Below are 17,359 nucleotides of genomic sequence, written 5' to 3'. Positions count from 1 at the left end.
CTAGGACTAAAGTGGACTTGGCTGGTTTCTGCTTGTGTCTAGAAAGTGCTAGGACTTTGAAAGTTGTAAAAAGGTTTAACGTTACAGTGTACGGCAAAATATGTATGGGGCATGTTTTTCATTGTCTCTACCCCACTTAAGGTACGGACTATTTATGTTTTTAGCCTCTGACATGATTGTTCTGATTACAGTGTTTGAGGGTTTCTTACTAGTATAGCTAGTCGACAACAAAACTGTCAATAGCTTAAATCAAGTGAAATATGATCCAAGTAAACCACCGACTCCTCTTGACATGGCCTCATCGTATAGTTTGTCATACTGTGAGTGTGTTAATGACAAAAAAATAGGCTAACGTTACTTACTTGGTGATTCCACGAGATAACTTAGTGGTAGATGTCTGAATAGTCCATATTTGGCCACTGCGTGGGGTCATTAATCCAGTTTTCGACCATTTCAAAGGGACACCTCTGTAACTCCCTATCCAGTAGCTTCTTTAAATACCGCTCACGGTCCTCGGCCGGCAAAGAGAGTGTATGTTTGTGCCATTTTTGCTATCAAGAAACTTTGCAGGTCTAGAGCGAGCGAGTTCTGTTCTCAGGGGAATCCGTTTGTCTTCCCCCAAAAAGGGGCGTTGCCCTTCGATGACGCAAAAGTAGCGTTGGTCTATAGGTCATAAGCCCCGCCTCCCCGTGTTATTCAACGGGACGTGAGACCAACTAAACAATTAAATTACACTTCAAATATCTTTTTTCTAAAGGTGGTTTCTTTCATTTGCTGTCGTTTTTATCACGCTGATGTAAGTTCAAGTGTCTGTTTCAAAAATAAGTTGTTTTTTAGTTAGTTACGTGATGTGGTGGTGTAACGTCATGATTGACAGCTGTGATTGACAGGTTCTCGAGCGAAGTAGTCACTGAAGCACCAACGGACATTTTTTTCGGGATCTTCGGAGGACTGAGGAGATAGTATTTACTTTATTTTAACAAGCCTCTTGTCGTACTGCAATCAATTTTTAAAAAAGTGTGCAGAATCTACTCTCCCTGAGTGCATTCTGCGAGAGTGAGGGCGGAGCGTTGATTTCGCGGCTTTACTTCCTGCTCACTACTGCGCAGGTCTGGTCCCGAGATCGCTACTGCGCAGACTCAAGTTCCAATATGTCAGCGCCATATCGGGACACTGGCGGCTTCAGTTCTCATCAATGGAAGAGAGCGAAGGGGCGTCGTCCATCTTTTTTTACAGTCTATGATCTGTACCACATAAAAGCTACAATATGTAATTTTTTTCACCGCTAGGGGTCACTAACCTCTTACAATAACAAAGGCGTAGGTTGATGACGCAGTGAATAAGCAGAATCATGGAACTTGTAGTCATGCCGATGGATCTAATAATGTTTATGGATAAGAGAATATATTCATGTTTTTTAACATGACTGTGGTATGAAGGGCGTGATTGCTAATGAGAGACAGATATCAGAGCCACACGTAAGTCCCGCGGATATAAAGGAATGAGGACATTTCATTCTACCAAGCTACCCCCAAGTGCTGAATAGGTCAGTTTATTTGACGAATTAAACTTGTAAGGTAACGCAGCGCAGCGCGGTAACGCACTATCACATTAAACTGCATTTGAGTGTGTTGAAAGTTATAATGTTATTCTATGTGTTAGTTTGTCTGTATGAGACTAGCAGTAAGCTAGATCAACATTAGAATAAATCAAATCAAATCAAATCAAGTATATTTGTATAGCGCTTTTCACAATACAGATTGTATCAAAGCAACTTCACAGTATTAAAATAAAATAATACAACAAAGTTTGTTTCTAGTGGAATTTATTGATTGATAGAATAAAATTAAATATCCCCAAAATATCCCCAACTGAGCAAGCCAAAGGCAACAGTGGCAAGGAACCGAAAAAACTCCATCAAGCGGCCTAATGGTGTCCTAAAACTCCATCAGGTGACCTAATGGAGAAAAAAAAAAAAACCTTGGGAGAACCCAGGCTCAGTCGGGGGCCAGTTCTCCTCTGGCATTTATGAACTAGAGGCCGGATTGTAGTTTGAAACTGTGAGATTAACAATATTATATGAATGCCTGGCTGAAAAGATGCGTCTTTAATCTAGTTTTAAACTGGGAGAGTGAGTCCGAGCAACGAACAGTATCAGGAAGACTATTCCAGAGTTTTGGAGCCAAATGTGAAAATGCTCTCCCTCCTTTGGTGGATCTGGATATCCTAGGTATGACCAAAAGCCTTGAATTTATTGATCTTAAAGAGCGCGATGGATTATAGGGTGATAGAAGATCCGTTAAATAGACTGGAGCTAAGCCGTTTAGGGCTTTATAAGTCAGTAGCAATACCTTGTAATTAATACGGAACTTTATAGGTAACCAATGTAGTGATGATAAAATCGGTGTTATATGATCATATTTTCTTGATCTAGTAAGAACTCTAGCGGCTGCATTTTGGACTAACTGTAGCTTGTTTATTGAGGATGCAGGACAACCGGCTAATAAAGCATTACAGTAATCTAGTCTTGAGGTCATGAATGCATGAACTAACTTTTCTGCATCAGAAACTGATAGCATATTACGTAGCTTAGCAATGTTTCTAAGGTGGAAAAAGGCTGTTTTTGTAACATACGAAATATGATTTTCAAAAGACAGGTTACAATCGAGTATAACACCCAGGTCTTTTACTGTAGAGGATAAAGTAACAGGACATCCTACGATGTCAAAGTTGTATTGTGAGAGGTTCTGTGGGCGGTTTTTTGAACCGATAAGTATTACCTCTGTCTTGTCTGGATTTAATAATAGAAAATTACGCGTCATCCAATCTTTTATATCTTTAACACACTCTGTCAATTTGGATAATTTAGCGTTTTCATCCGGCCGTGATGAAATATATATTTGAGTGTCATCAGCATAACAATGGAAACTAATTCCATGTTTCCTTATAATATTTCCAAGTGGCAGCATATATATTGAGAATAATAGAGGGCCCAACACAGATCCCTGCGGCACTCCATAGTTTACTGGAATTATGATCGATTTTTCTCCATTTAAATAGACAAAATGGTAGCGGTCTGATAAGTATGATCTAAACCAGCTTAATGCTTGTCCTTGAACACCAGTATAATTTTGTAGTCGATCTAAGAGTATTGTATGATCTATAGTATCGAATGCAGCACTAAGATCAAGTAAAACTAGTATTGAGATACAGCCTTGGTCAGAAGCTAAAAGTAAATCATTTGTGATTTTAACGAGCGCAGTTTCAGTGCTATGATGCGGCCTGAATCCTGACTGAAACTTTTCATAGATATCATTTTCTTGCAAGAAAGAGCCCAGTTGAGCGGACACAACTTTTTCTAGTATTTTAGACATAAAAGGTAGATTTGAAATGGGTCTATAATTTGCTAGATTATGCGGGTCTAATTGTGGTTTCTTAATGAGAGGTTTTATCACTGCCAGTTTAAATGTTCTTGGAACATGACCTAAAGATAAAGACGAGTTAATAATATTGAGGAGAGGCTCTTCTACTACAGGTAACACTTCTTTCAGTAGTTTAGTTGGTATAGGATCTAATAAACATGTTGTTGTTTTAGATGAAGTGATAAGTTTATTTAACTCTTTTTGTTCTATAGTTGTAAAGCACTGTAATTGTTCTTGCGGGGGGAAAATTGAGGCTGAATTATAAGGTGCGATTGAGGATTGAACGTTTACAATTGTGGTTCTGATGTTTTCTATTTTCTCAGTGAAGAAGTTCATGAAATCATTACTACTAAACTGTAACGGGATATTTTGTTCGGGTGACGTCTGTTTATTTGTTAGTCTAGCCACGGTGTTAAATAAAAACCTAGGATTGTTTTGGTTGTTTTCTATTAGTTTGCGGAGATGCTCAGCCCTGGCCGCTTTTAGGGCCTTTTTATAACGTGACATACTGTCTTTCCACGCGATTCTAAAGACCTCTAAATTAGTTTGTTTCCATTTACGCTCTAAATTACGGGTTTCTCTCTTTAGAACATGCGTAGTATTATTGTACCATGGTGCTTTAATTTTCTCTGTGACCTTTTTTAATCTAACGGGTGCAACAACATCCAATGTTCTAGAGAGAATGGTGCTCATAGTGCTAGTTAGTTCTTCTAGTTCATCTGTTTGTTTGGGTTCAGGCAGCAGCTGAGACAGATCAGACAAGCAACTCGAGAAATTATCTATGGTGGATGGAAGGATTGTTCTGCCTGGTCGAAAACGCGGCGCCGCATGACATATTACAGCAGTACGTAATATGCAAGTTACCAAGTAATGGTCAGTGACATCATCACTTTGTGGAATGATATCTATATCGGTTGGATCGGTTCCATATGATATAATTAAATCGAGTGTGTGATTAAGACGATGAGTTGGTCCGGTGACGTTTTGTTTGACCCCAAAGGAATTTAATAAATCTATAAACGCAGCCCCTAACGCATCATTTGGATTATCTACGTGTATGTTAAAATCTCCAACAATTAATGCTTTATCTACATTGACCAATAGATCTGAGAGAAAATCTGCAAACTCTTTTAGGAAATCAGCGTAAGGCCCAGGCGGTCTATATACGGTAGCCAAGGCTAGAGATAATATGGATTTTTTTCTAACATCTAAGAGCGTAACATTTAGTACAAGTATTTCAAACGAAATAAACTTATAACCCGTTTTCTGAGTAACATTGAGAATATCTCTATAGACCGCTGCAACACCGCCGCCACGACCAATCAGACGGGGTTCGTGCTTATAGGAGTATCCTGATGGAGTAGACTCATTTAGACCGAAATAATCATTAGGTTTAAGCCAAGTTTCAGTAAGGCAAAGGACATCGAAGCTATTATCCGTGACTATTTCATTTACAATAACTGCCTTAGGTGTGAGTGATCTAATGTTTAGAAGACCTAGCTTTAGAAATTGTTTTTGTTTACTAATAGCAACATTTTCTGGTTTAATAACAATTAGATTTTTTCTAGATCCTGCAGTAGATTTATTATTTGATCTCACTAAACGAGGAATAGACACAGTTTCTATGCAATGTTCTACACTATTTATATCAGTTAATTTGGTGCAGCAGAGACTATGATTTGAACTTTTGGTTACTAGTCAAAAGGTATTTAACATTTTGGAGATGTTATCTGACAGAAGATCCGATCCGAATCTGCTTGGGTGTAAGCCATCGGCACGGTAAAGCCTAGGACGCTCCCAAAACAGATTCCAATTATTTACAAAGAGCAGTTTCTGCTCATTGCACCATGACATTAACCATTCATTTAGCGCGAATAATCTACTAAACTTTTCATGACCTAGTCGGTACGTGGGAAGCGGTCCTGACACAATGATCGTTATATCAGGCGATGTGCTGCGTACCGTATCGATCAGATTCCTGAAGTCTTTCTTCAGAACCTCTGTCTGTCGCAGCCTGATGTCGGCCCCTCCCGCGTGCAGGACCACAGTTCCGACGCGCTCGTTCAGAATCTCGGGAACGTGAGCAGCGATTTCAGAAACACGAGCACCAGGAAAGCAGTGACTATGCACCTTACTTTTATTTAACGTAGCTTGTACGTGTCGAACGATGGAATCACCGATGATCACAGCATCGCGTTCTGTTTCGCGAAGAGGGGAGAAGCGGTTTTGTGTGGATATCTCGAAAACCGGGAGGGTCGGAGAGAGTTTTCTTGGTCTAGACCTGACTCGCGTCTTCCGCTGCGGAAATATCCAGGCTTCGTGGTGGCATGTTGGAGCCGGCGTAAACGAGACCATGGCTGATCGCGGCCTCGACGCTCGTGACCGATGCTGAGTAACGCACGGAGTAGACGAGGTCGGAGTCAGCGGGTTAGTAACGTTGATCACTGATTTGTGTGCATCGGCGCGTGATGTTTCAAGAGCTAACCGCCGGTCTATCAGCTCGGCTTTTCTCACTAAAAGGTCGTGGATCTGTTTCTCAACAGCTTCCAGCTCAGACTGCAACGCGTGTAGCTCAAATGTGTCCTCACCTGCACCAAAAGGTAGACTACTTACATCTGATATATTCGCCATTTTAACAGATGGACAGTAAGTTAAGTTAGCAACGACGCTACCAGTGATGCTATCAATATTAATACTAATTTATGACTGAAGTCTTGGATATAATCCGTCTTTTTAGTGGTACAGGTGTAGAGTAGACGCACGATAGGCGAAAAAAATGTTTGTTTGTAAGTGAGTGTGGAGAAGACGCGTTCAGCCGTGATCCACAGGAGTAACCTATAAGAGTATCCGACGTTGGATCACTAATAGGCTTGAGACGCGTCTGCTCAACAGTCCGCGTTGTAACTATGAGGTGAGGAAAAATAGAAAATGTTCGTTGTAAGTGAGTTTAAAGAGAAATCAAGAATTATAATAACATACTGCTCATATTCTAACATTTCATCATGTTGAGCTACAGTGCTATGCATAAGTTTAGACACCCATGCTAAAGTTGACTAAAAAGAGGAATAAAAAATCATCTTTTGGAAATTGAACTTAATGCCTTAATTAAAAAAATTAGGAAAAATCCAACCTTTAAGGACACCAATTTTCTTTGTGAATGAATAATGTATCGTAAATAAATAAATGTTCTTCCTTAAAATACATGGTGCATAAGTCTGGACACCCCTATGTTAAATTCCCATAGAGGCAGGCAGATTTTTATTTTTAAAGGCCAGTTACTTCATGGATCCAGGATACTATGCATCCTGATAAAGTTCCCTTGGCCTCTGTAATTAAAATAGGCCCACATCATCACATAGCCTTCACCATACCTAGCGATTGGCATGGAGTACTTTCCATAAGATCATCTCTCAATGCAAATCAAACCAGCTATTAGGCTAACTGAAATAAAACCATGCCAATCTCTAGGTATTGTAGCGACTGGTGAAGGCTATGTGATGCATCCAGACTTATGCACCCTGTATTTTAAGGAAGAACATTTATTTATTTACGATACATTATTCATTCACAAAGAAAATTGGTGTCCTTAAAGGTTGGATTTTTCCAATTTTTTTTAATTAAGGCATTAAGTTCAATTTCCAAAAGATGATTTTTTATTTCTCTTTTTAGTCAACTTTAGCATGGGTGTCTAAACTTATGCATAGCACTGTATATGACATTGATTCGTTTTATGTACATTTGCTCAGCTGTCTAATAAAGTAAAGTACATGCAAGAGCTGCATTCCTATCAAGTCATGACTCATTTAGCTCTGTCAAGTCTAAGTTAGTCGTGGACGCTAGCTCTCGGCATCTCGAAAACGCCACACTGATATTGATCTTAATTTTAGTTCTCCTTTTGTCCCAAAGTCTGCTTGCCATGGTCCATAATGTTTGAAACAACAACAGCGTGAGCGAGATGTAACACAGTTGTCCACGTTTGTCGCCATGGTTACTATGGCAGTACGAGCGGTAACCATGGATAACACGGATATTACGTCATTGACAGGCGACGAGTTACAAGGGACGGGTACTATTTAAAATTGTGAATTTCTTTGAATTTACAAATTCTTGGAAACATTTAGGATAATGTAAGCACACAATTGAAAGAAATATCACTGTGCAAGTGGTTTTTGGATATTTAGATACTTAAAATTCTTACATATTGTACCTTTAAACACACTTTTGTGTATTCATGTTTGTTATCATATATTGGTTATAAAAACTAAACTATACAAAATTTTACTTAACTTTAAACTTAATTTGTGGCATTTTTGTGTCTACTTTTAAAGTCACAAAATATTTTTCAGTTTAATTGAGTTATTTTAGTTTTTTCCCAATTGACCCTTCGCTAAGCCACGCCCGAAAACTGCCACAGGCCAATCGTGGCTTAGCAACCGTAACTAGGCGCGGGAGGTCTGGCAAGCTTTCAAGAGAGGGAAACATCCCGAAGCGTAACTTGTGCGTATGGATTGTGCAAATCTGATACCACCCGGTATCCTAAAAGTTTGGATGGGGTGGTGGATTTTGTTCCCTTCCCGAAACCTAAAACCCAAGGGGAGAAGTGCCGGGCGTCATCTTCATTTATATAGCGCTTTTAACAATGTAGATTGTTCCAAATCAGCTTTACATTGATAATAGGAAATTTAAAGTAAAGTGTTTTGGTTTTATAGCAGCTCTAGAATAAAGTTATTGTCCAGCTCGTGGATCAAGCAGTGTGATTAAAGGCAAGACGGAGGATCACTGACATATCTTAGGCTACTTCAAAATATATTTCAGCATTTTGTTAATCGACGGCCAAACTAGTAACGTTACCCCAATCCGATCGCGACTCTCCCGGTGTTAGTTGTAGTAAAAGTAAAAGGTAGTTAGTAAAAGGAGGGAACATCAGGGGGCTTGCCGGAGATCTCCAAGGAAAAGGTTGGTATGCAAACTTAAGTTCATAACAGTAACGTTAGTCACTTATGTGATCCACGGCGTGTGAGCAGTAGCCTGGCGCGCTAAAAATATAGGCCTAAGCGGGACAATGTTATCATTGTAAAGTGGTCAGGCTAATGTCTTGTGTATATTCCACAATACTTATGGATAAGCTGTTTGATTTATAAATATTAGAATATTTTCAAATTTCACTCACCCTGCTGTGCATGAATAGCTGTTCCTCAATTTGTGCGTTTACTATTTGAATGGTCAGTGTATTAGGCGTCGGCTGCTTGCGCTGGGACCTACAGTATAGGCTTTAGCTTCAATTTTGATGAAATTATTCTCTAATCGGTTGCATATTATGTCGTGGATATATCCCTTGAATGCATACTGCAGTCCCTTTTATCTTGCTCTCTCAGATTTTCACCTGTTCACCAAAAATGACTAGGCCTAATTATCTCCTTGGGAATGTCTGACACCGGTGCATTCATAATGTAATAGACGTGCCAGGCGCAAAAGCTTGACAGGCGTAGCAACAGTAACTAAGGAGGGCAGGGCTTTGCGAAGGGTCAATTGTGTAATTTTTTCTTACCAGTAACAGTAAAGTTTTCATTTTAGTTTTTGTTAGAGATAACACCACTGTTACGGAAAAAATGGTAACACGTCGTTTAGTATCCAGTTCTCATTATTAACTAATAGCTAATTACTAGTTGCAAATTACTAGGATATTGTCTGTTTATTAGTACTTATAAAGCACATATTATTCTGCATGATCTCATTCTACATCCCATAATCCTACCCATATCTAAACTGAAATGCTACTACAACTACCTTACTAACTATTAATAAGAAGTAATTAGAAGTTGAGGCAAAACTCAAAGCTAATAGTTAATAATGAGTATTGGACTCAACAATGATTATTCTTCCATTTTTTTGCACTTCAGGAGGCAAGCAGATTCAGTAAATATATAATATCCCTGATTGCTGTGGTGTTGAGTGTATCTAATGGTGAAATGTACTCACTTAAGAATCTTCAGTTTTGATTTCTTCAGTCCTTTACAGATCTCTATGACTCCAGAGTTCAGCAGACGGCTGTTGTTCAGGCTCAGCTCTTTCAGTGTGGTTTTAGAGGAGAGAACAGTAGCTAGAACTGAACAGCTTTTCTCTGTCTGATCACAATTATTCAGCCTAAACACAGAAACACCATAATTTATTATTCAGTACATATTTAACACACATCAGATCAACAGCTCTTCATATCTGCTCACACAAGTGCCTGACAGTCTTGTATAATGAATAAACAGAAGCTATAATGTATAAATCATGATGACTCACTTGATTTTCTCCACTTTGCTATGAGAGTCCATCAAAAGAGCAGAGAGCTTCTCTCCATTCAGATCTTTTAATTTATCTTCACTCAGATCCAGTTCTGTCAGTATTAATGGACTTTTACACAGAACTTTAGTGAGATACTCACACGCTTCCTGTGCAGCAGCACTTTTCAAAAACCTACAGGAAGTAGAACATTTAGATTTGATAATTGAAAAGAAAAGAAAAAAGGATAAAAGAAAAAACCAAATTTAGTAAAAATAATTTAAAAAAAGAAAGAAAATAGTTTAAATAATGTTGTTAGAATGTCATGCCTTTTGCAGCTCCCATCCTCCTTATGGATCCAGTAAAGCAATAAAATATGGCAACGTGTAGAAAGTGTTAAAGTCATAGTTTTGGTAAATATTTCCAGTTTTGCTGAATTGCAATTCAGTAAATTCCTTTTTATGCCATTCTAATTCTGCATTGGCCATTTGTCACATCTACTGAGCTGCACACCTCTGACTCTATGTCTGTGGCTTATTTTGAAAAATCAAAGGCGTTTCTCACCTGATGTTTTTTAATTTACAGCTTTCAAGCCGCAGTAAATCGTTGAGCTCCTCCACTCCTGATCGTCCAGGATCATTTCCTCTGAGATCCAGCTCTATCAGGCTTGAGTTTGATTTCAGAGATGAGGTCAAACTTTTATATCCTTCTTCAGTGATGCTGCAGCCTGAAAGACTATACATATACATGCATACAAAAACATATACATGTTAAGTACTGCAACCAATGCCTTACTGACAACACCTGCTTCATTTGCATTTCTAAATGTTTCATAAAATATTTAAAGTTTTCAGACTGAAATTAAAATGATTAACCGAAATGGATTTTTTCAGTTAATCTAATCAAATGGACATTTATAAATCTATGTTATCATGCAGAAATGAAGATAAATTAATACACACTTCAGTTTCTCTAATCTGCATTGTGTATTTTCCAACAGCGGACAGATCTTCTTTATTCCAGAGTTTCCTAGTTTATTTCGACTCAGATCCAGCTCTATCAGATTTGAAGGGTTTGAATTAAACGCTGAAGTCAGAGCAGCACAACCTTCTGCTGTAATACTGTTATTATTCAGCCTGAAGAGAAGAGAAAAAAGAAAAGAAAAGACAAGAAGGTCTCCTCAGGGTTTTTTTCTGCCAAAAAACACATCTACAGTAACAGAAGGGTTTTCATAGTCAAAGAGAGTTGGCCCACTTTCTTAAAGAACATGCATTTAAATAACACAGCAAAACTAGCAAAATGTAAGTAAAAACTTCTTAAGCAATTAAGTAAACAATCAGTGTAAAATCTAAAGCAAATCATGAGCAATGACACAAACACAACAGAACAGAGAATTTTTTTTTCAGGTAGGAAATACTACATGTAAAAAATAAGGAAAAGAAATACTACAAAAATTTAATCAAATCATAAAATTAAAAAAACAGCATAGTCTGCATGAATTAAATATTGCTACAAAAGTTTTTCAGTCAGTTAATTGTGTTTGGTTAACATTACGGACACAGAGAGCAGCAGGTAGGCTATATTAAAAGTTGTCACCTAATGCACGGATTCAATATATTGATGATTTACATCTGATTTTACAACTAGATGTACCGACTAGATTTACCTGGATACTTGCCAAGTCAGGCATTTTGACAAACAGTGTGTATTGTAAAACTATACTGTACTATTGTACAAGTGTGTACTGAATATTAATGCTGGATGGATTGCGGGAATCTATGTTTTGATCATCATTCTGAATCTGATCCAGATGAAAATTTGGGCCCGTTTACATCTGGTCACTTCTTGTGTTTTTACTGATCGGATATCTTGATTTATCAAAACGATTCCATTTACACTTATCAATCATGTTTCACTATTTTCTAGCTCATGTTAATTTTAATTAACCCTGCGCTCTGCAGATTCACTAACTTACAGTATTATAAATATATATATCAAAATCACTATGGATTGAAGCTTGTCGCTCAGGGTGTGTGATACTGACAAAAAAATGTGTCAATCTCAATATTTTCTGGGATTTTTTTGATAGCAGTGACAGAAATCACTTTTCAAATATGTTTAAATAGATGTTTACCTTTTATGGGCATTTTAGCTTTATGAAGCATTTTTATCTAACCTAATTAAATTAGGGCTGTCAAAAGATTCATCGCGATTAATCGCATCCAATATAAAAAAAAATTGTTTACATAATATATGTGTGTGTACTGTGTATAATTATTTTGTATATATCAATACACACACATGCTTGTATACACTCACCTAAAGGATTATTAGGAACACCATAATACTGTGTTTGACCCCCTTTCGCCTTCAGAACTGCCTTAATTCTACATGGCATTGATTCAACAAGGTGCTAAAAGCATTCTTTAGAAATGTTGGCCCATATTGATAGGATAGCATCTTGCAGTTGATGGAGATTTGTGGGATGCACATACAGGGCACGAAGCTCCCGTTCCACCACATCCCAAAGATGCTCTATTGGGTTGAGATCTGGTGACTGTGGGGGCCATTTTAGTACAGTGAACTCATTGTCATGTTCAAGAAACCAATTTGAAATGATTCGAGCTTTGTGACATGGTGCATTATCCTGCTGGAAGTAGCCATCAGAGGATGGGTACATGGTGGTCATAAAGGGATGGACATGGTCAGAAACAATGCTCAGGTAGGCCGTGGCATTTAAACGATGCCCAATTGGCACTAAGGGGCCTAAAGTGTGCCAAGAAAACATCCCCCACACCATTACACCACCACCACCAGCCTGCATACCTCGGTTGTAACGAGTGGTTATTTCAGTCAAAGTTGCTCTTCTATCAGCTTGAATCAGTCAGCCCATTCTCCTCTGACCTCTAGCATCAAAAAGGCATTTTCGCCCACAGGACTGCCGCATACTGGATGTTTTTCCCTTTTCACACCATTCTTTGTAAACCCTAGAAATGGTTGTGCGTGAAAATCACAGTAACTGAGTAGATTGTGAAATACTCAGACCGGCCCGTCTGGCACCAACAACCATGCCACGCTCAAAATTGCTTAAATCACCTTTCTTTCCCATTCTGACATTCAGTTTGGAGTTCAGGAGATTGTCTTGACCAGGACCACACCCCTAAATGCATTGAAGCAACTGCCATGTGATTGGTTGATTAGATAATTGCATTAATGAGAAATTGAACAGGTGTTCCTAATAATCCTTTAGGTGAGTGTATATTTAAGAAAAATGTGTAATTTATATATAAAAAAAATATATTTATATATAATATAAATTATATATGAATATATATACAGTATATGTATGCAAATATTTCTTAAATATATACATGCATGTGTGTGTATTTATATATACAAAATAATTATACACAGTACACACACATATATTATGTAAACACAAACTTTTATTTTGGATGCGATTAATCGCGATTAATCTTTTGACAGCCCTAAATTAAATGTGTGCATCCTATTTTGCATTAAATTCTTACATTTAATCAATGAAGTCAAATAGAATAATAAGACAAAATGGCTGTTACCAAGAAAATTAAATCAGTATCAACAAAATTAATCTTTGCAATGCAGAGGAAACACAGAAGCTGCATCTGAAGTGACATTTAGATGCATTTACACAGACTGTTTAAAGGGCACCTATTATGTAAAATTCACATTTACATGGTGTTTGAACATAAATGTGTGTTCACAACCACCCTATAATGATGAAAATCCACACAGTGCTTTTTTTAAAATCCCCATAAATTATAAGCACCGTCTCAGAACAAGCCGTTCTCAGATTCTGGGCAATGTGACGTCACTTTGCACAGGCCCCGCCCACGACTGTTGATTGACACTGCAGTTCGAGCATAGACCCGCCCTGAGTGAGCTGGACAGACACAGTCCACCAGTGTTTCGACGCTTGAGCAGCTGTAGACAAGAATGTCTCCTAAGCGATTGAGGTCTTTTGTTGTTGGATGTAAGAATGAACATAGCAGTCTTCATTTACTCTCATTGTTACTCGAGGATGGATCTGTACTGTTTGTGATCCAGCTTAAGGTCTCGGAGCGACAGGCCTAACGTTACTGACCACGGCAGATATTTAAGTGAGATCACGCACTTTATGACAGCATATCGAGTCGTTTTACAGATATAAATTTTACCAGTTTATTACGCGCCCACTGAAAAGGTGTGTATATATTTGTTTACTGTTAGTTGTAACAAGTGTTTTTGTGTACTTCGCTGTGTATGTTCCATTATAATGAAAGGGAGAGAGAGAGAGTTTATGGATAAGACTTTAATGTGCACTTCTTATACTGTGTTTATTCAGCTCTTACAGTGATTTTCTGGAGTAAAACTAACGCTTCATCTTTTGTGTGATGTACATTAAACTTCATTGAACTCAGTATATTTTGGTCATCATTCGGACGGGGTTTGCTACAGCAGGCTTGTATTAATAGTGGATAAAAGCAGATGACAAGTAAGTTATAACCGTAATTAAACTAAACTATACCTGTTAAATATCCATACAGCAAATATTCTCTGGCCCTGTGGGCATTATTGTGCGACTCCGGGTCGAAATGAACACTGCTACTGATAGTTTCTGTTTTGATATCATCAATACAGAGGGCATAATAGGTGCCCTTTAATAAAACTCAGTGGGACATGAATACATTTAACCTGCAGTTACAAATGCATAAATAATATTTTGATGTTTTAAAGGGCACCTATTATGCCCCTTTTCACAAGATGTAAAATAAGTCTCTGATGTCCCCAGAGTGTGTATTCATACTTTGCAGTCACGTGACTACCATGGATACCTGGCAGGCAAAAAACGGGTATTTTCAACGTAGTGTCCTGTAGTTCCAGTTCTTTCTAGTAGCTATCAAGTCTGTTAGCGAGCTAACTGCATAACTATGGACTAGGATTAACTCCAAGTTAGCTAAATTGTGTAAAGCAGACAAGGTTTTTTAAGATAATCGCGCAGTAATAATTCCTCCGTAAATAATCTAGCTCTACTGTTGAGTCATCTCTGGTTCTCATTGAAGACCATAGATATCACAAACCTCAAAACAACATATCAAACACTTTTGTTGTTGTTAGCAAAAGACGACAGCTGTTACTGTGCGTTCACACCGCCACCGGCGAGAGCGTCAAAGTGCCCGGAAGTCATTCATTTTCAATGAATTTTGCCGCTCTCACCGGCGGCGGTGTGAACGTACAGTTAGTCTAGCTTAGACTCATAACACAAACAGCTGACTCGCCGAACCAGCTCGTGGTGTTGATTGACGAAACTACAGGGTAACTTAAAGACACGATTACATGATCATTCATACACCCATTGTATTCAAACAAATGTTGAAATTACCTTTGATGGAGTGATGGAATGATCTGTGTATACTGTGAAGGTTGCTTATCTCATCTGCGGTTAGTGCATCCAATCGCGCACAACAACTAACGTTATCTGGCATGTCGTTTACACCTCAAAACACCAACTTTTGTATAGTAAAACTGGTGACGTCCTGGCAAGATCCTTGATTAGCTTACTGGGTTTCGTTGCTGGAGAACGACGTTCTTGCCCGCCAGGCAGTATTTGTGATGTCACGAGCAAAGTATGAATGTGAAGTTTTAGCTCAAAATACCCAACATATCATTTTTTACAGCATGTTTAAATTGTCATTTTTTGAGGCTCAGAAAAATGCACCATTTTAGTGTGTATCCCTTTAAATGCAAATGAACTGCTGCTGCCGGCCCAGGGGGCGGAGCCTCACGAGCTCGCGCTCAGAGCCAGGCCAATCTCTCATCTGATAATATCAGAACAGAAACTCTCAGTAACGCTGTTCATTTCAACCCGGGTCGGACAATAATGCCCACAGAGCCAGAGATTATTTGCTGTATGGAGATAGAACAGGTATATATTATTTATTACTTTTATACGGTTATAACTAATTTGTCATCTGCTTTTATCCACTATTAATACAAGCCTGCTGTAGCAAACCCCGTCCGAATGATGACCAAAATATACTGAGTTCAATGAAGTTTACTGTACATCACACAAAAGATGAAGCTTTAGTTTTACTCCAGAAAATCATTTTGTCAAAACTGAAAGATGGCCGACACAGCATCAGTGAAGCTCCTCAAATCTCAGTCTGCTAAATGGTCATCCCCTTGACCTCAGCAGTCATATGTGATCCATTTTGTTGTCCAGTGATCGTACATTTGCCAGGAGAATGTTCACATATTTTGACCCAAAACTTGACAACCTGCAAACAGCTGCAAATGCGTTGCAGTCTTCCCTTAAATCTCTCAGGGCTCAAGTAGCAGACAGTCCATCGGGTCGGCCAGGGCGGAGACTTTCCCTCAGGTGGCCAGGGCGGAGCAAACAGTCAATCGGACGGCCAGGGCGGAGACGACCCTTCGGGCGGCCATGGCGAAGACGACCCTTCAGGCGGCCAGGGCGGAGCAGAAGGTCCATCGGGCGGCCAGGGCGGAGACTTTCCCTCGGGCGGCCAGGGCGGAGCAGACAGTCCATTGGGCGGCCAGGGCGGAGACGACCCCTCGGGCGGCCAGGGCGGAGACGACCCCTCGGGACGACCCTATCTTGTCCGGAAACACCGGCTCGGCGGTGGCCATCTTGTCCGGAGACACTGGCTCAGCAGACGTGACCTGAACAGTCTCTGGATCGGCAGACGGGACATAAGCAGTCTCTGGATCGGCAGACGGGACATAAGCAGTCTCTGGATCGGCAGACGGGACATAAGCAGTCTCTGGATCGGCAGACGGGACATAAGCAGTCTCTGGATCGGCAGACGGGACCTGAGCAGTCTCTGGATCGGCAGACGGGACCTGAGCAGTCTCTGGATCGGCAGACGCGACCTGAACAGTCTCTGGATCAACAGACGCGACCTGAACAGTCTCTGGATCAACAGACGCGACCTGAACAGTCTCTGGATCAACAGACGCGACCTGAACAGACTCTGGATCGGCAGACGGGACCTGAACAGTCTCTGGATCGGCAGACGGGACCTGAACAGACTCTGGATCGGCAGACGCGACCTGAACAGTCTCTGGATCTGCAGACAGGACCTGAACAGTCTCTGGATCGGCAGACATGCTGTGTCTCCTCCATGCATGTAGTACTGCCACTGCATAAAAGAGGAAGACAGCCCTCTTTGCCGTGGCAGGACTGATGTGGGCAGCTCCGAGACGATCTCCGAGATGATAGCGGGCTGCACGGGGACGACCTCCGGGACGACAGCGGGCTGCATGGGGGCGACCTCCGGAACGACATCGGGCTGCACGGGGACGACCTCCGGAATGACAGCGGACTGTACGGGGACGATCTCCGGGACTTTAGGGAGACGGAAAGTCTTCCTCCTCCTCCGCCGTTTCTTATGGCAAGGTGCAGGCTCCGGGCTGGACAGGACCAGCGGCGAAGGGAGCTCTGGGCTGTTGACCGCCATGGCCTCCTCAGTCTGGCGGGCCCACAATGCCAGGCACTGAAAAATGTTCATACGGGGGGGAATCTCTTCAACCTGCGAACTCCCTCTCTGCTGCCTACTTTCCCTCTCGGTGGTTGGGGAAGATCCACGAAAGTCCATACTGCTGGATCTATTTGTGGACGGAGTCGTTCT

Source organism: Abramis brama (genome assembly GCF_963993115.1).
Source record: "Abramis brama genome assembly, chromosome: 9".
In the NCBI taxonomy this organism is placed as follows: Eukaryota; Metazoa; Chordata; class Actinopteri; order Cypriniformes; family Leuciscidae; genus Abramis; species Abramis brama.
The sequence above is the reverse complement of the archived record's forward strand: the minus strand, read 5'-3'. Positions refer to the sequence as shown.